Genomic DNA, 19937 nt, shown 5'->3' with positions numbered 1-19937 from the left:
AATAAAAGAGAAAGAAATCAAATAAGAAAAACCCTAAACCCTAACCTTCTCAACTATACTTTGGATCTTTTTTTTGAGAAACCCAAAATAAAGAAAAAGAACATATGTGGGTATATAGCCCTAATGTGGAGATTTTGAACTCTACCTTTCTTACTTTGCTAAATGGTGGTGAACCATTGCAAAAATTACTAAACCCTAAACCTCATCCCTCTTGTCATCAATCTTTGAAAAATAAAATAAAAGGAAAAGATCTTAATTAAGAAAAAAAAAGCATATGCAAGCCTATGGCCATTTTTACAAATATCAAACCTTGCTATGTCTACCTTGGTAGATGGTGTGAAAATCCCTCAACCAACCTAAATTGAGGCTTACCACCCCAACCTTGGTGAAACCCAAAAAGAAACAAAAATAAATTAAAACATATGCATAGAGGCATATGTGGTACTTAGCCAAATTATCAAACCTTGACCTAGGCACCAATTTTGTCTAAAAATGGTTGGAACCTTTTATCAAACTCAATATAACACCAAATAAACCTCACCCTTGTCAAAGTGAAGCAAAGAAAAAAAAAAGAATAAAAGTTAGAAATTCACAAAACCCTCACATATGGTTTTTGCCATTTTTATATATTTTGACCCTAGACCATTTTTGTCTTCACCATTAGTTGTAATATGATACTACACACTTATTACAACTTTTGGAATCAAAGAATCACAATTCAAATATTTTTCAAATGCAAAACTAGCTCACATATGATAATGGTCAAAACTGAAATTTATAGCCTGATCACTACTTTGAGCCATTGCCATTCAATTTTCTCAAAACAATTCTTGCTAACTCTTTGCACCATTTAAAAGTCAACATCAAGGGAACAACTTCTGTAAAGACCACCATGCCAAAATCATTCTTGATCAAGAGCTATGCTCATCCAAAGATTCAACTTTTTAACATACTCAACAATCTCCAACTTAGCCAATTTTGCAAATTCTTGAATTCTACCATTCCACCACCACCTCGAATCATCTCTGGTCAAATACAACTGATCTAAACACACACATTTCAAATTGTTCAACCATTTGAATTAAATCAAATTTGGACAAATTCATCAATTTCCAAATATGACACTATTACACACTATTGCAAATAGTGATTCTACTCCCCCTAACTTACCCCAAATCACTCCACCATGTTCCCTGGTCCCCCTCTCACCTAAACCCTGCATAGCAACCCTAGGGGAGGGCCAAACTTGGCCATGTCAAGCTATGCCGACCATGGAGCATCTAGCCCTTGCCAACCCTAGTTCTCTCACCTCTAGCCCTAGCCATCGTGTCTCTCTGACCCTCCTTGATCCCCTGAACACGCCGGTGCGCTCCAATTGTTGAAAGGTGGACCACAACGCCCAGGCTAGCACACGCCCGCGACGTCCTGGCGCGACAGGAACGGCATGGACACGCCGAAGCGTGTCTACCGGCGCGCGCCACGGCCACCCGTCGCCCCGACGTTCTGCGCCACCCCTGGCCACCTCTCTGCACCATGAGCTTCGCCGCCACGACCAGAACCCGCCAGACACGCCCCGCTGCTTGCGCAAGCACCGCCGCCGTTGACATCATCGCCGGAATTCCGCGCCCGTGCCGCCAGAGCTCGACGTCGCCCGCACCCATCTGGCCGTCCCCCACCTCGCCATCACGCTCTCCAGAACCGCCTGGAGACCAGGAAGCTCACGCGCACGCCGCCTTGCCCCTTCGCCGTCCCAAACGTCGCCGCCATGATCGACCTTGCCGTACCCCTCGCAGACCTCCTCGCTTCTATAAATAGAGGCCACTCCAGCCCTCAATCTCCACACCAAACCTGCTCACCTCCTTCTCCTCGACCTCCTCGACCCATTTCCCCTCTCCAACTCTCACCGGAGCTCACCAATTGCTCCGTCGATCGCCGGAACCCAACGCAGAAGCCGCCGTCGATTGACGCCTCCCCGAGCGACGCCACTGGTACCAGCGCACTCCTCATCGTCGACAACGCCGTCCTGCACCGTCGCTGACCCTCGCCGGAGCTTCAGCTCGCCGCTGACCCCCTACCTCCACCGCAGCAGCAAGCCCCTCCCCTCGACGGAGACGACGCGCCTCGACCGCCCGATCTGCTTCTGATCCAACGGCCACCACTCACGCGTACCGTTTCGGTAAGAATGACCCGCTGACAGGCGTGCCCCACCGTCAGGCGGCCTGCCACGCGAGATGCGCTGTTGGGCCAGCCCAACTCCCTCTCGCCCATTTCGGCCCGTTATTTTTCCCGCGCTGCCCCAAACCTTTTGAATTCAAATTCTGAATTTAATTTTTCCCTCACAGATGCTTTGTTCAAAATTTAATAGAATCAAATATACTGAACCAAATTTGATGAATTTTGTGTTGTTGGAAAGCTAGAGAAAAGATCTATCCAACCCCACTGGTCCCACCTTGATTTCTTGTGTAGAATAAATGGGATAAAAATAACAAGTCAGGGACTTTTGTGACTCCAAATAAATCTTAAAAATCAACCAAAATAGATATTAAGTTAATTCCAACTCCAAAAGCTCACATTTGACTTAGACTAATTGTTTATGCAAGAAAATGGTGTGGTCACTTTGAGTGATCATGGCCCAAAGTAAATAAAGGACTATATGGCTAGTTTAGTGAGTTGATATTGTCCAAAACTATTATGCAAACTATATGAAGTGCTTTACTTCATTTAAATCTTGTCCCAAATACTTTCAAATGAAGTATTGACCCCTGGTCAAATACTCTCAAATGAAATGCTTGGTGAATTTAAATCATAATAGGCATTATTAAATGGTATGAGGTACTCTACCCCATTTAAATAAATTCCTCAAATGATGATAAAATGGTTGACTTATGTCAACATGATTTCATGTATAATTGTTTGAGGAAATTAAATCTTAAGAAGATTCAATGAGAGGAAATTATTTCTCAAGAACCATATGGAAACTATCATTTACATATTTAATGAGAGGAAAATATTTCTCTAACACTAAGTAAGAAAACCCTAGATTAATTCTTAGTAGCCATGCCAAGTGATGATGCTAGATTATTTGGAGTGAGCCATTAAGGCTAATTAAGGCTACTTAAGTATTGCTTGGTGATTGTATCCTCGTATTCGTGTATAGACGCTAGTGCCAGAGAATACCAGGAAGAGGAAGGATTCTACCCAGAAGAAGAAGAGCACTTTGACCACCTCAACCACCAAGGCAAGCTAACACCAATGCAAGCTAGACTATTGCAAGTTATATGGTTGCAAGCCAATATTCTTGCAAAGTGCAAAGCCCCTTTGGGGCAAGGCACCATTAGTTTACTTTTCTTACCTTAAGCCTATCCCAAGTTTTCTACCTTACAAGTTTTTACTGGTTATTTTTAAAGAGCTACTTTTATAGTTAACTTTGGTCAAAGATAAAGAGGGTTACTAGAGTAGTTACTTTAATCTCAAGCTAACCAAGCAAGATTAGCACCCCTCATGATTAGTGCTAGTGCTAAAGATTTAAAACTTGACTACTCTAGATGGGAACATGTGATTTTGAAATGAGTTTGAAACCTTGGATTGATGATTCATTCCATTGAATGATTTTTGAAGGTGAATGTGACCAAGAGAAGATGGTGATTTTTGATAAAACTAATATTGGTTTGAATGCGATACCTTTCCAATATTGAGTACCCCCACAATACCTGATTATGGGTAGGGCTTAACTGGAAATTTATGTATCTTAGTATGGGTTCCCTCTGAACACACGTCATAGGGGTTATGCCGAGGCTGCCTCCGTTGTTGAGAAATGATGTGAATTGAGGTGAATTGTACGGCCAAGCCCTGTGCAGTTCCCAGGTTGACAGTTGGTCTTCACTGGGAGGCCAAGCTCATGGGGAGAGGTGCTCATACTAGGGTATGTAAGTGAAAGGTTATGGTTGATGATCCGCGTACTGAGTTACGATGATTCGGGGTAATCCCGACGGATGAATCAAATGTTGTGGCACAAGTGTGCAACCTCTGCAGAGTGTAAATCTATTCGAATAGCCGTGTCCACGGTTACAGACGGTTGGAAAAGCCATACAGTTGTCCAATATCAATCCTTGAAAAATGTTGGTAAAATGAATGGTGGATTGGTGACTTGTTTTTGAATCACCACCTGAATGGTGGGAATGACACTAATGTTCCTACTGGAGTTAGTTAGCACATGAATAAGCTTTTCTCAAATACTTGTGAACTAAAATTGGCTTTAGGCAAAATAAACTAGAGCTTAGCACCCCCTTACTAGAATTGTTAGCACTTACATTAGTATTAGTTTGCGAGTACTTTAAAGTACTCACGGCTGTGTCCCTGGCTATTCAAATGGCCAGACTATGAAGAGGAGCAAGACTACCAAGAGGACTACAACCGGGACGTCTACGACAACTAGGGAATCTTCTGACGTCAGACGTTGGCCTGTGGACTAAAGAGTCCCTTCTACTTACGCTTCCGCTATGAAACTATGAACTTTGTGTCCGTTGATCAATAGATCAACTATTTGTGTAATATTGGATCATGTGATCTCTATTTGTAAGACGACTATGGTATGTAATGAATGATGACTTATGATATTCAACTGTTATGTCTCGCAACAACAATATTCCTGGGATTGCGATGTATGGCATAACAGGCATCTGGACTTAAAAATCCGGGTGTTGACAAGTTGGTATCAGAGCCATTGTTTGACCTTAGGAGACCCTAGTTAGAATGGAAGTCTGAAAAACTTAGTTTCAAAAACCAATGAAGTGAATATTTGTGAAAACTTGTTCTTACTCTTATCCTTGAGATCCTTTTTCAAAAATGAGAAATCTATACTTTACTTTCTTTGCAAGCCTACATAAAATTTTGCATACTTGACTACTTCTTTAACTTACTTACCCAAATTGCTCACAGATGGAGTACCAATGGGAGGTCTATCAGCTTGGTACCGGAGGCGACCTAAGGTTCGAAAAGGACTTGAAGCAACTAGTGGAATATCTAGGACACCCGTATCCCGAGTTCTTCGGAATACCCCTCAACAACCACTCCGGAGAACCCCCTCTGTGGGAAGTTTCTACTGACCTACGAAGAAAGCTTGGAGCCCCGGTATGGGAAACCATCTGGTTTTCTGTAACGGGAAACACTTGGAAGGAAGGACTAGTCAGAGCTATGCAAGAAGCAATTTCCCGTCTGTGTGGACAAAATGAGAACAAGATCCAGAACACTCGCTTCATCTACTACCCAAGACATGACCCCATGGGAAGATCGATGACCATGCCACCACACACGGAGATGAACCACGATGTAGCACACCAGGACTTCAGGCTGTACAAAACCCGCAGGGATTTGGACAACGCCAACGCCTCTCGCCAAGCACATCACCCGTGAAGACGAAGAATCCACTCTGAAGAGTAGTATCACCCCAGCACTTAAGTAGGTGTGAGTTGTATCAGGATCCCCTTGTATCGTAGAACGAATGAATGGTTCTTCAAACCAACGGTGTGTTAGATTTATAATGTGTGATTTTTGGCATGAATGAAAAAGTGTTGTTGGTTTTACCCCCTCAACAGTACTCAAGTTTTCAAGTTTTGAACTTTTGAACTTTAAAACCCAAACAAACCATAGAAAGTTCCCTCTTATCTTAGCATCTACCTCAATGATCAGATGGCCCCACCAACCCGCAATGCCAACCAAGAAGCCATGATGCAAATGCTGGAGATGATGATGGCAGACCGCGAAGCCGAGAGAGCTGAACGCCAAGCCAACATTGCTGCACTGCAGCAGATCGCTTAGAACAACAATGGCCATGGAAACCACGACCACCCTGGGTCAAAACTGAAGAACTTTCAGAACACCAACCCACCTATTTTCAGCAAGACCGAAGAGCCCCTCGATGCCGATGACTGGCTCCAGACAATGGAGAACAACCTTGAAGTTGCGCAAGTGGAAGCCACAGAGAAAGTACTGTTCGCCACCCACTACCTGTCAGGACCTGCACGAGCCTGGTGGACAAGCGCCCGCGCAATGAATGCGGGACAGATGATGACCTGGGAAGACTTCAAGCTGAAGTTTAGCAAGTACCATGTGCCCCAAGGACTGATCAAGATGATGAGAGACGAGTTCCGCGAACTCAAGCAAGGCAGGATGTCCGTGGTAGAATACCGCGACAGGTTCCTTACTCTGTCAAGGTACGCCCCGGACGAAACAGACACCAATGAGAAGCGAAAGGAAAGATTTCTGAACGGATTACACGATGAGATGCAGACTGTACTGGTCAACATTCCATTTGCTGACCTAGAAGCCCTGGTGGACTCCGCCATCCAGATGGAAGGGAAGCTTCACCAAGCCAACGAGAACCGCAAGCGCCAAATGATGAATCAGCATGGGTCCAGCAACACCCAGAAGTACCGCAACAACTCATCTAGAGGATTTGCTCCAAGATACAACAAGCCCATTGCCCAGAATTACCGCCCAAACTACACCAACAACCACGGAGGACCCCCGAAGCCCGGAGGCAACAACAACAACAATCACAACAACACCAACCCCAACAGCAACAACAACAACGGGAACAACAACAACAACACTGGCCCTAGGACTGGAAGCAACGCCATCCCCGTCGCCAACAAGGACAAGGCCACCATCACTTGTTACGAGTGTGGAGTGGTTGGGCATTACTCCAATGAGTGCCCCAAGAGATTAGCCAAGATTGCCGCCAACACCGCTGCACCTGCTCAGAACCAACGCCGCTTTGCCGCAAGAAAGAACCAGAACAACAACGGCCGCTACTACAACATGACTGCCACAGAAGGCCAAGAAGCACCTCAGGCCATGCTAAGTATGTCTTCCTGTTAAATCATATCGCCCAATCTCTCTTAGGACCCTAACTTTTCTTAAAATGTCGGGACGAGATTTGTTTAAGGGGGAAGGGTTTGTAACACCCCAAATTTCAAAACAAAGAAAAAATGAATTTCCTTTTTCCAAAAATGAGAACCAACAAAAACTTTTCTTAAATAAAGTGCTAGGCTTAGTGCTCCTACCCATTACTTGTGTTTTTGCCATGATGAGTGTTATTATGCTTATGTGATAAAACCCACAACCCTAAAGTGATCAAGTGAAGATCACAAACCAAATAAAAGAGAAAGAAATCAAATAAGAAAAACCCTAAACCCTAACCTTCTCAACCATACTTTGGATCTTTTTTTTGAGAAACCCAAAATAAAGAAAAAGAACATATGTGGGTATATAGCCCTAATGTGGAGATTTTGAACTCTACCTTTCTTACTTTGCTAAATGGTGGTGAACCATTGCAAAAATTACTAAACCCTAAACCTCATCCCTCTTGTCATCAATCTTTGAAAAATAAAATAAAAGGAAAAGATCTTAATTAAGAAAAAAAAAGCATATGCAAGCCTATGGCCATTTTTGCAAATATGAAACCTTGCTATGTCTACCTTGGTAGATGGTGTGAAAATCCCTCAACCAACCTAAATTGAGGCTTACCACCCCAACCTTGGTGAAACCCAAAAAGAAACAAAAATAAATTAAAACATATGCATAGAGGCATATGTGGTACTTAGCCAAATTATCAAACCTTGACCTAGGCACCAATTTTGTCTAAAAATGGTTGGAACCTTTTATCCAACTCAATATAACACCAACTAAACCTCACCCTTCTCAAAGTGAAGCAAAGAAAAATAAAAGAATAAAAGTTAGAAATTCACAAAACCCTCACATATGGTTTTTGCCATTTTTATAAATTTTGACCCTAGACCATTTTTGTCTTCACCATTAGTTGTAATATGATACTACACACTTATTACAACTTTTGGAATCAAAGAATCACAATTCAAATATTTTTCAAATGCAAAACTAGCTCACATATGATAATGGTCAAAACTGAAATTTATAGCCTGATCACTACTTTGAGCCATTGCCATTCAATTTTCTCAAACCAATTCTTGCTAACTCTTTGCACCATTTCAAAGTCAACATCAAGGGAACAACTTCTGTAAAGACCACCATGCCAAAATCATTCTTGATCAAGAGCTATGCTCATCCAAAGATTCAACTTTTTAACATACTCAACAATCTCCAACTTAGCCAATTTTGCAAATTCTTGAATTCTACCATTCCACCACCACCTCGAATCATCTCTGGTCAAATACAACTGATCTAAACACACACATTTCAAATTGTTCAACCATTTGAATTAAATCAAATTTGGACAAATTCATCAATTTCCAAATATGACACTATTACACACTATTGCAAATAGTGATTCTACTCCCCCTAACCTACCCCAAATCACTCCACCATGTTCCCTGGTCCCCCTCTCACCTAAACCCTGCATAGCAACCCTAGGGGAGGGCCAAACCTGGCCATGTCAAGCTATGCCGACCATGGAGCATCTAGCCCTTGCCAACCCTAGTTCTCTCACCTCTATCCCTAGCCATCATGTCTCTCTGACCCTCCTTGATCCCCTGAACATGCCGGTGCCCTCCAATTGTTGAAAGGTGGACCACAACGCCCAGGCTAGCACACGCCCGCGACGTCCTGGCACGACAGGAACGGCATGGACACGCCGAAGCGTGTCTGCCGGCGCGCGCCACGGCCACCCGTCGCCCCGACGTTCTGCGCCACCCCTGGCCCCCTCTCTGCACCCTGAGCTTCGCCGCCACGACCAGAACCCGCCAGACACGCCCCGCTGCTTGCGCAAGCACCGGCGCCGTCGACATCATCGCCGGAATTCAGCACCCGTGCCGCCAGAGCTCGACGTCGCCCGCACCCATCTGGCCGTCCCCCACCTCGCCATCACGCTCTCCAGAACCGCCTGGAGACCAGGAAGCTCACGCGCACGCCGCCTTGCCCCTTCGCCGTCCCAAACGTCGCCGCCATGATCGACCTTGCTGTACCCCTCGCAGACCTCCTCGCTTCTATAAATAGAGGCCACTCCAGCCCTCAATCTCCACACCAAACCTGCTCACCTCCTTCTCCTCGACCTCCTCGACCCATTTCCCCTCTCGAACTCTCACCCGAGCTCGCCAATTGCTCCGTCGATCGCCGGAACCCGACGCAGAAGCCGCCATCGATTGACGCCTCCCCGAGCGACGCCACTGGTACCAGCGCACTCCTCATTGTCGACAACGCTGTCCTGCACCGTCGCTGACCCTCGCCGGAGCTTCAGCTCGCCGCCGACTCCTACCTCCGCCGCAGCAGCAAGCCCCTCCCCTCGACGGAGACGACGCGCCTCGACCGCCCGATCTGCTTCTGATCCAACGGCCACCACTCACGCGTACCGTTTCGGTAAGAATGACCCGCTGACAGGCGTGCCCCACCTGTCAGGCGGCCTACCGCGCGAGATGCGCTGTTGGGCCAGCCCAACTCCCTCTCGCCCGTTTCGGCCCGTTATTTTTCCCGCGCTGGCCTAAACCTTTTGAATTCAAATTCTGAATTTAATTTTTCCCTCACAGATGCTTTGTTCAAAATTTAATAGAGTCAAATCTACTGAACCAAATTTGATGAATTTTGTGTTGTTGGAAAGCTAGAGAAAAGATCTATCCAACCCCACTGGTCCCACCTTGATTTCTTGTGTAGAATAAATGTGATAACAATAACAAGTCAGGGACTTTTGTGACTCCAAATAAATCTTAAAAATCAACCAAAATAGATATTAAGTTAATTCCAACTCCAAAAGCTCACATTTGACTTACACTAATTGTTTATGCAAGAAAATGGTGTGGTCACTTTGAGTGATCATGGCCCAAATAAATAAAGGACTATATGGCTAGTTTAGTTAGTTGATATTGTCCAAAACTATTATGCAAACTATATGAAGTGCTTTACTTCATTTAAATCTTGTCCCAAATACTTTCATATGAAGTATTGACCCCTGGTCAAATACTCTCAAATGAAATGCTGGTGAATTTAAATCATAATAGGCATTATTAAATGGTATGAGGTACTCTACCCCATTTAAATCAATTCCTCAAATGATGATAAAATGGTTGACTTATGTCAACATGATTTCATGTATAATTGTTTGAGGAAATTAAATCTTAAGAAGATTCAATGAGAGGAAATTATTTCTCAAGAACCATATGGAAACTATCATTTACATATTTAATGAGAGGAAAATATTTCTCTAACACTAAGTAAGAAAACCCTAGATTAATTCTTAGTAGCCATGCCAGGTGATGATGCTAGATTATTTGGAGTGAGCCATTAAGGCTAATTAAGGCTACTTAAGTATTGCTTGGTGATTGTATCCTCGTATTCGTGTATAGACGCTAGTGCCGGAGAATACCAGGAAGAGGAAGGATTCTACCCAGAAGAAGAAGAGCACTTTGACCACCTCAACCACCAAGGCAAGCTAACACCAATGCAAGCTAGACTATTGCAAGTTATATGGTTGCAAGCCAATATTCTTGCAAAGTGCAAAGCCCCTTTGGGGCAAGGCACCATTAGTTTACTTTTCTTACCTTAAGCCTATCCCAGGTTTTCTACCTTACAAGTTTTTACTGGTTATTTTTAAAGAGCTACTTTTATAGTTAACTTTGGTCAAAGATAAAGAGGGTTACTAGAGTAGTTACTTTAATCTCAAGCTAACCAAGCAAGATTAGCACCCCTCATGATTAGTGCTAGTGCTAAAGATTTAAAACTTGACTACTCTAGATGGGAACATGTGATTTTGAAATGAGTTTGAAACCTTGGAATGCTGATTCATTCCATTGAATGATTTTTGAAGGTGAATGTGACCAAGAGAAGATGGTGATTTTTGATAAAACTAATATTGGTTTGAATGCGATACCTTTCCAATATTGAGTACCCCCACGATACCTGATTATGGGTAGGGCTTAACTGGAAATTTATGTATCTTAGTATGGGTTCCCTCTGAACACACGTCATAGGGGTTATGCCGATGCTGCCTCCGTTGTTGAGAAATGATGTGAATTGAGGTGAATTGTACGGCCAAGCCCTGTGCAGTTCCCAGGTTGACAGTTGGTCTTCACTGGGAGGCCAAGCTCATGGGGAGAGGTGCTCATACTAGGTTATGTAAGTGAAAGGTTATGGTTGATGATCCGCGTACTGAGTTACGATGATTCGGGGTAATCCCGACGGATGAAATCAAATGTTGTGGCACAAGTGTGCAACCTCTGCAGAGTGTAAATCTATTCGAATAGCCGTGTCCACGTTTACGGACGGTTGGAAAGGCCATACAGTTGTCCAATATCAATCCTTGAAAAATGTTGGTAAAATGAATGGTGGATTGGTGACTTGTTTTTGAATCACCACCTGAATGGTGGGAATGACACTAATGTTCCTACTGGAGTTAGTTAGCACATGAATAAGCTTTTCTCAAATACTTGTGAACTAAAATTGGCTTTAGGCAAAATAAACTAGAGCTTAGCACCCCCTTACTAGAATTGTTAGCACTTACATTAGTATTAGTTTGCGAGTACTTTAAAGTACTCACGGCTGTGTCCCTGGCTATTCAAATGGCCAGACTATGAAGAGGAGCAAGACTACCAAGAGGACTACAACCGGGACGTCTACGACAACTAGGGAATCTTCTGACGTCAGACGTTGGCCTGTGGACTAAAGAGTCCCTTCTACTTACGCTTCCGCTATGAAACTATGAACTTTGTGTCCGTTGATCAATAGATCAACTATTTGTGTAATATTGGATCATGTGATCTCTATTTGTAAGACGACTATGGTATGTAATGAATGATGACTTATGATATTCAACTGTTATGTCTCGCAAAAACAATATTCCTGGGATTGCGATGTATGGCATAACAGGCATCTGGACTTAAAAATCCGGGTGTTGACAATTTTATTTGTATTTTTCGACCAGAACTCGTCCCGGACGCCTATATAAGTGCCTTGGATGACCCCCTAGCTGCTTTAGACCACGTTTAAGATAAACCCTAGTTCTTAGTTGTTTGCTCTGCAAAACTATTGAATTCCCTACACCATATTGCTTGATATTGTGTAGATCCTGAAAAAGTCTTGTGTGATCTGCTGTTCCACTGGGAATTAGAAGGTTGCAACTTACCGCTTCGTGGTCGGCGGCTACGTGCGCAAGTGTGTGGAGTTGCGAATATCTTGCAGGGTTGAGAGCTGTAGCATTGGCGACAGGGACCAATCGAGAGATCTCATTGCGTCATACAAGTTATCATCCACTACATCGTCGTGTTTCTCCGCTGCCATCACCCCGTGATCATCATCACCACCGTTGCTTACTGAGAAGATCGGGCCACCCCATATCACCCGGGAGGGACCCCGTCAGGGCTTGCGGCGGCTATGGGCTGCCCTAGGTCGGCCTGACCGCCCCTAGGATCTCGTGGATTCGTAGCCTCCAATCCTGAAGAACAACGAAGAACGAGAAGAAAGATACAAGGGAGGAGAGAGATAAAAGTAGATGAACACGAAAAAGTAGTAGATGTGTTTGTTCGATTGGTGTTGGTTCAATCGGCCTGCACCCCTCAAGTACATAAGGAGCGGCTGGAATTTCCGTACAAGAAAGAGGGTTGGATTCACGTCCAAAACCCTAGTTTGGGTCTAACTCGGATGGTTTAGCCGAAACTTTTCATAACTGTTCGGTCAGAAACATATCTTCACCTTGCGGGACCTTTTTGAGGAAGTAAACGATCTCAAATTAAAATGTCGTACACAATAAAGTTGTTCGTCTCAAAAAAACGAAGAACTTTCATGTTCATCACTTTTTCATCCGAGTTCATATTGATCGCTCAATCGAGGTAGCAAGAAAAATGATCAATCCCGACGTTTTCGTATGTGTTCCAACTTCGCTCGCGTCCTACCTTAGAGGCCTCTATGGTCGGGCGCCCCATCTCCGGTAATTCAAGTTCCGACATTATTTTAGCTCGATAAATTTCATACTAACTCGGATCGCGATGACTCAAAAACCAAAGTTGTTTGTTTCAACGAGACGCACAACTTTCGTCTATATCACTTGTTCATTTAAGGTCATCGTAAATGAACTCTAATGGAAGCCTTCATATATCAATCCTCGAGATCACCTCTGACTTCTAGCATAATCGACTATCAAGCCGGATCATGGCACAACTTGGCATGGTGGAGACGATGTCTCGTATAAATGAGCAATAAAAACTCACCGAGTGAATCTTTCTAATTGCGTCTTGTTTTCATACGTCACGCCGAACGCCGAATTATGTTCTTGATTAGCCATCGGCCCAAAACGAGTATCAACACATGCCCCCTGTTTTCTGGCAGAGCTTGCATGCCAGAAAATAACTTTCTCCACCTTTTGCCTAGGACGATGTCAACACTCCATCGGCCATTGGTTCTCAGGACGATAATTCTATATCGGCCATTTATGTTCAGGTTGGTTGCCACCTTGGTAGAACTTTTTCAAATAATCACCTTTAAGAACAACCAGTTCATCTTGATGATTGATGAATGTCCCAAATACGTTCATGTACATCTCCCATAGCGACCCTTGCTTGATCTTCATCCAAGCACTTCAAAAGAATACCATCAACTATTCGGCGATAAAGCTTATCGTCATGCATACTTAAAAACCATCTGTCGAACAGCTCTGTCCGTTCTCTTGCTAGGATCCTGCAAATACTCAATAATAGGTCTATCCAATCTTCTTGTTCACCTGCACTAGATCCTTCATTAGTGACCGAATCAATGGGATTTAATTCGGTCATACCTATGACATCGAGTGCAAACATCGGCTTATCAGATATATGAAAAATGCCATGATTAACAAGGTAGCCAGATGCTTGTTGTGCTAACTCATTTGCATTCCAAATGTCTTGCCTAGATATATGAGCAATGCTAAAGTAATCTAAGGTAGAAATTATATCTAGAGATTTATCAAGATACATATTTAAGTGATTCGTCGAAACATTGGAAAACCTTGGATATTTGTTGTACTACTAGCAACGATCACTAAAAGCCTCAATATGTGTAACACCAATAGCATAAAACAGTTCTAGCACGAATAGCAAAGCTTGATATTCGGCCTAAGATAATCTAAGCGACATGAGGCTTTGAAAATAGAACCTTTAGGAGATAAATAAACAATACACTAGTAGGAAAATCCTCATCAGTGGCGCACGAAAACATGATTCTGTGGCGCATGGGCGGTGCGCCACAGAAACTTCGCCACAAAAATAGGGTTTATGTGGCGCACTGGACCATGCGCCACAGAATTAAGGTGTTCTGTGGCACATATGGATCTTCTGCGCCACACAAATAGGAGCGCCACTGAATTCTATTTTGGTGCATCACAGAACAATGTACATGTATACTCGATTTTGTGCTCCCTGGTGTATTATATAGGTTTTATACAGGTTTTGTACACAGTAAACAGGTATAATATAGATAGATAGACAGATATAATATGGACACATATAACATAGCAACATTATACATCATCATCACAGTACTTAGAGCCCGATCGAGATACATATATAGTGGCAAGTGTCAAATATTTTGCATACAACTCTTAATTCATACAAATTTCACAATTTCGAGATACAAAGTAGTCTTCATCCGGTTCCTCCTTTGCTCCCTCCTCTCTACCCACCAGGCTCGCTTGCATCGGGGTCTTCATCCGGTTCCTACTATGATTAAAATGGAAGAAAGTGAGACCAACAAGTCCGATGCACAAGAGAAATGGAATAAATGCCTCATACATTGTTGGTCAACACAAATATTAACATTCAGGGATGGCGTAAGTGAGACCAAGTACGATGCACAAGAGATTGATATTTGTGCTATCTTACCAGGCTCACTTAGGCCACCCCCAAGTGTACGGTGACCAAACATTTTAATCATCGGCATTTTGTAAATACCAAAGCAAATGGAATGACAAAATGGAATAAGTGCCTCATACATTGTTGGTCAACACAAATACTATGGTCAGAAACCATAGTTGCAGTATACGCCGTAGTATACTTTGCAGAAGGGCCCCCTTTCCCCGGCCGCCGTTCCGTGAACGGGTCCTTGACGAGACAACAACGCCGATCTGCCTCTCCGGCGCAGAACCACGGCAGTCTCAGCCGCCTCCCTTATGGCCGCGTCTCCTGCGCTCTTCTCCATGGCCGGACCACGATTGGACTCACCGGGGGAATAATGATAATCGCCATCACCACTATCGCCAGACTCCACAGGTGCATAGCAGTTTGCAGCAGATGCCACTTTTCTCCCCTCCCCGTCCAGTGAACGAGTCCTTGATGCAAAGACCGTGCCGACCTGCCCATCATTATGCCGGCCCGTGTTGCCGCGCTTCAGGCCATGTGTCCCGCGCCCTGCACTGTTCGCCTTCTTGCCCGGTGAACAAATAGACTGATCGTTGGAATAAGGAAACCGATGACGGCCGGTCGCAAGATTAGATTGCGATCGGCCGTCATCGGCTTCCTTATTCCAACGATAGGTCTATTGGTTCACCAGGCAAGAAGGCGAAGAGTGCAGGGAGCGGGAGACACGGCCTGAAGCACGGCAACAGGGGTCGGCATGATGCTAGGGAGGCAGGCACATTATTTGCATCAAGGACTCGTTCACTGGACGGCGAGAGAAGAAAAGTGACATCTGCTGCAAAGTACTCTACACCTGTGGAGTCTGATGATAGTGGTGATGGCGATTATCATTATTCCCTCGGTGTGTCCAATCGTGGTCCGGCCATGGAGAAAAGCGCAGAGCGCAGGAGACGCGGCCACAAGGGAGGCGGCTGGGACTGGCGTGGTTCTGCGCCGGAGAGGCAGGTCGGCGTTGTTGTCTCGTCAAGGACTCGTTCATGGAACGGCGGCCGGGGAAAGGGGGGCCCGTCTACAAAGTATATTGCGGCGTATAGGTGACCAAAAATTCTAATCATCGGCACTAAAATGGAAGAAACACTAGTAGTAAAACCCTTATAGGCGGAGCTTAGTTCTGTGGCGCACCGTTAAAAATGCGCCACAGAAATTTATTTTGTGGCGCACCAGGCAAGGTGCGCCACAGAAATAGCATAATTTTGTGGCGCACCAGCGAACCGTGCGCCACAAAAACTTGGTGGGCCCCACAACCTGTCACCCCCAATCATTGGTTTTACTATTTCTATGGCGCACCAACCACAGTGCACCACAGAAATTCCTTATTCTGTGGCGCACGGCGACAGTGCGCCACAGAAATAATGTATTCTGTGGCGCACTGCGCTCGGTGCGCCATAGAAATAAGGTATTCTGTGGCGCACTGTGCTCAGTGCGCCACAGAATTAGCGAACCAGATATACAAAAGTGAGCCAACCTCCCACCTACCACACTACACAAGCCATTCTTCTTCCTCCATCTAGCTCGTCCCCCCTTCTCTCTCATACCATTTTGGCTCTACTTTTCACTTGCTTGGGTATTTATTGCACTTACTTTGGTTGATACATAATTGGAGTTGAGGAGAAGGGTCTCCATACTCTCTCCTCCTCTCGAACTCATCGATCGCGGTCTCGTCTCGGTATCGAATCTACAAGGTGAGTAGTTGGAGGAGACATACATATGCTTGGAGGAGACATGCATATGCTTGTAAATCTTGTGTGGCCGTCGTGTGTATGGATGCTTGTTGCAGGTGAAGCGCTTGTGTGTGTGCCGGTGTGGTGCATGGATGTTTGCCGAAATGTTGATTCATTTCCGTTTCGGCAAATTTTGCACTACCCATATGTCCTACTTTGAGGAGAGGTCATGCCGAATTTTTCCGCTCCATGTAATACCTTGAGGAGAGGTACGACCCATGCATGTGTGTACATTTGTTGCGGTTCTAATTTCCTGTTCTATGTATACCATTTGCTGTGTTTCTGGGCTAATGATGTGTTTCTGACAGAACACAGCATTAGCCCAGTTTGTTTACCAAGTGTAAATATTCTGTGGCGCACCTAGTACTGCATGCGCCATAGAATTCCTTAATTCTGTGGCGCATGTTCCACTTGGTGCGCCACAGAATTAAGGAATTCTATGGCGCATGCCAACTTTGGTGCGCCACAGAATATTTACACTTGGTGAAATAGTCGTGAACACCCTTTCTTCCCCACCCTTCCCCAGTTCTTATTCGCGCACGAACCCTAGCTAACTGCCACCGTCACCACCGCCTAGCGCCGTCGCAACCGCCTAGAGCCACCGCCTAGCGCCGCTGCTGCTGAGGAGGAGGACGCCCGAGCCGCCGCTGCCACCGAGGAGGAGGAGGACACCCGAGCCCAGTGGTTCACGCTCGAGCCCGAGCTGCCGTCGCCGAGGAGGAGGAGGAGGATAGCGCCACCACCACCGCTTGATCCCCTCCACCGCCACCCGTTCGGTGAGAGCTCCTCTCCCCTGTCCTCCCCACTCCCCTGTCCCCTGCCCCTCTCACCTCCCCAGTGAATGCTCTCCTTGCAATGCTGCTTCGAATTCCCTCTCTGGCCAGCCTAGTTGCTATGGATTGCTTGCAGTACCAAGCTGTGTTGGTATTTCTAGTGTTCTAGAGATGGTTTGAGCTTGCTCAAATGTGCATCTCCATTAGTAGTTTGGTTGGTTCAATAAAATGCAGTAGAAAATGAATGCAGTAGTGCTGCTGTAGTCAAATAGAATTTCAAGAAAAACTAGGTTGTAGTGCTGCTGTAGTCAAATAGGTTGTAGCAAAACAAAAAAAACTAGGTTGTAGTGCTGCTGTAGTCAAATAGAATTTCAAGAACACCTCAATTTGCTTTGTAAGAGAGAGTCAAAAGAGGATTAGTATGAATGCAGTAGCAAATAAAAATGAACAAGCTAATGTTGTAGCAAATGAATGCAGTAGAAACTTAGCAGATAAAAAACTACTTGCTATCAAGAATAATGTTGTAGCAAAATAAATGTCATCAAGAATAATGCAAAATAAATGATGTCAAGCTTGCTATTTTTTTAATTCATTGCTTGCTGTTTTTTTTAATTCATTGCTTGCACTAGAGCTAATAAAGTTCTTGCTATTTTTTTTTAATTCATTGCTTGCTATTTTTTTTAATTCATTGCTTGCAGTAGAGCTAATGGTTCAATAAAATGAACAATGCAGTAGGTTTTTCAATACAATGCAGTAGGTTTTTTAATAAAATGAAATGCTACTGCCTAGTTGATTTTGAATTGATGCTAGGATTTGTTGGCAGTAGAAAATTTAGGTTTAGAAAATGAAAATGCTAGGGTTAATAAAATGAAATGCTACTGCCTAGGATTTGTTGATTTTGTTAATAAAATAAAATGAAATGAATTTTATGAAATGATCATGCTCATGCTCCCTGGTTGCAAGATGAGAATGCATAGATGGTTTTAGTTCACCTCTGGCCACCTCTGCCCTAGCAAGAATATTCCTCTGAACCAAAAATGCCTCTTGCTAGCAAGAATGGACAGTCTCTCCTGACCCATTTTGGGGAATATTCCCAAGGGCTTGTCTCTGACCCATTTTGGAGAATATTCTCCCTCTTGTGGATTGACATCACAATTCAAAAAAAGAAACTGATGGCATTGTCCTATGTAACACAACTGTTCAGCTTGTGTTCTCATACCCTCTGTGCATGCCCTCCATCCTATATAAATGCCTAGTTTAGTGAACCAGAAAACCACACCAAACATGGATAACATGTCCTGGAGTGCAAAGAGGAGGAGCACTGGCTCTAGTGGTGCCTCTGGCTCTAGGGATGCCACTCTTTCCAAGACTTTTTCTATGGGTAGGGCAGACAAGGAGTTGCTAGTGTATCGTAGGAGAAGTGTGCAAGAGAGGGAAGCTTCTGCTGCCAGGTTCAGGGAAGAAGAAGCAGCAGATGGCTTGAACCAGCTAGGTGTGTTCACATACACTACACAAGTTCTCCCAGTTCCAAAATCCAGACCTAAGCCCATTCCCAAACTAAAAAAGTATAAGCATCAGTTGAGGGAAGGAGGACCCACAGAGGTGTTGCCCTACTATGTAGAACCAAATCTTGAAGAAAAGGTTAAAGCTGGAGTTATCTTGTGCTGGCTGAGGAAGGGCATGAAAAAAGTCAAAGATTTGGTATCCTAGTTTGTTGTAGTTAGTTGTAGTTTCAGCCATCTAGTTTTAGTGTGTCCTAGGTTGTCTGAATAATTATGTAATGTAAGGGTTGATGTAATGCTTCCATGCAATAATGAATAAAAGGGTTTATATAATGTATGTAACGTAAGGTTAAATGATGCTCATGCTCACATGTTGGCAGTAGCTACTGGTTGGCTTGCTCTATAAGCTTGTATTCTTGGTTATGAAGAAGCATATACTACCTTTTTAAATTTAAGTAATTATCTACTAAAATTTGATTAGCTATTGGTATAATTCTCTTTGAATTTATAAAAAATTTAAGTCACTAGCTACTGCCTTTTGTAATGTATATTTATGAGTAATAGCATTTTCATTTGAAGTCACTAGCATTTCCATATGATGCTCAAGCTTCTGCTATTTAATTATCTCTGGAATTTTATATGTTGATGTTCTTTATTGCTACTGCTAGCTAGGATTTGTTAGCAATTCTTGGTTCAAGCTAATGATGCTACTTTGGTTAGTGCTACTGTAAGTATAAGTGGTTAGTGCTACTGTAAGTATAAGTGTAATGCTCCAGGTTTTGATGCTCCAGGTTTTGATGTAGTTGTATGCTTCAGGTTGTGATGCTTCAGATTTTGATGTAGTTGTAGCTCCAGGGTTTGATGCTTCAGGTTTTTGATGCTCCAAGTTTTGTTGTAGATGCTCTAGGTTTTGATGCTTCGGGTTTTTGATGCTCCAGGTTTTGATGTAGTTGTAGCTCCAGGTTTTGATGTAGTAGTATTTGGATACAATTTTGTATGATGATGAACATGTTTAGAATCTGTGAATATGGTGATGAATGTGGGCTCCAGGTTTTGCAGGGATTTCATTGAGTTGCCCATTTCTCCCGAAGCGTTGAT

Source organism: Lolium perenne, chromosome 3 (genome assembly GCF_019359855.2).
Source record: "Lolium perenne isolate Kyuss_39 chromosome 3, Kyuss_2.0, whole genome shotgun sequence".
NCBI lineage: Eukaryota > Viridiplantae > Streptophyta > Magnoliopsida > Poales > Poaceae > Lolium > Lolium perenne.
The sequence above is the reverse complement of the archived record's forward strand: the minus strand, read 5'-3'. Positions refer to the sequence as shown.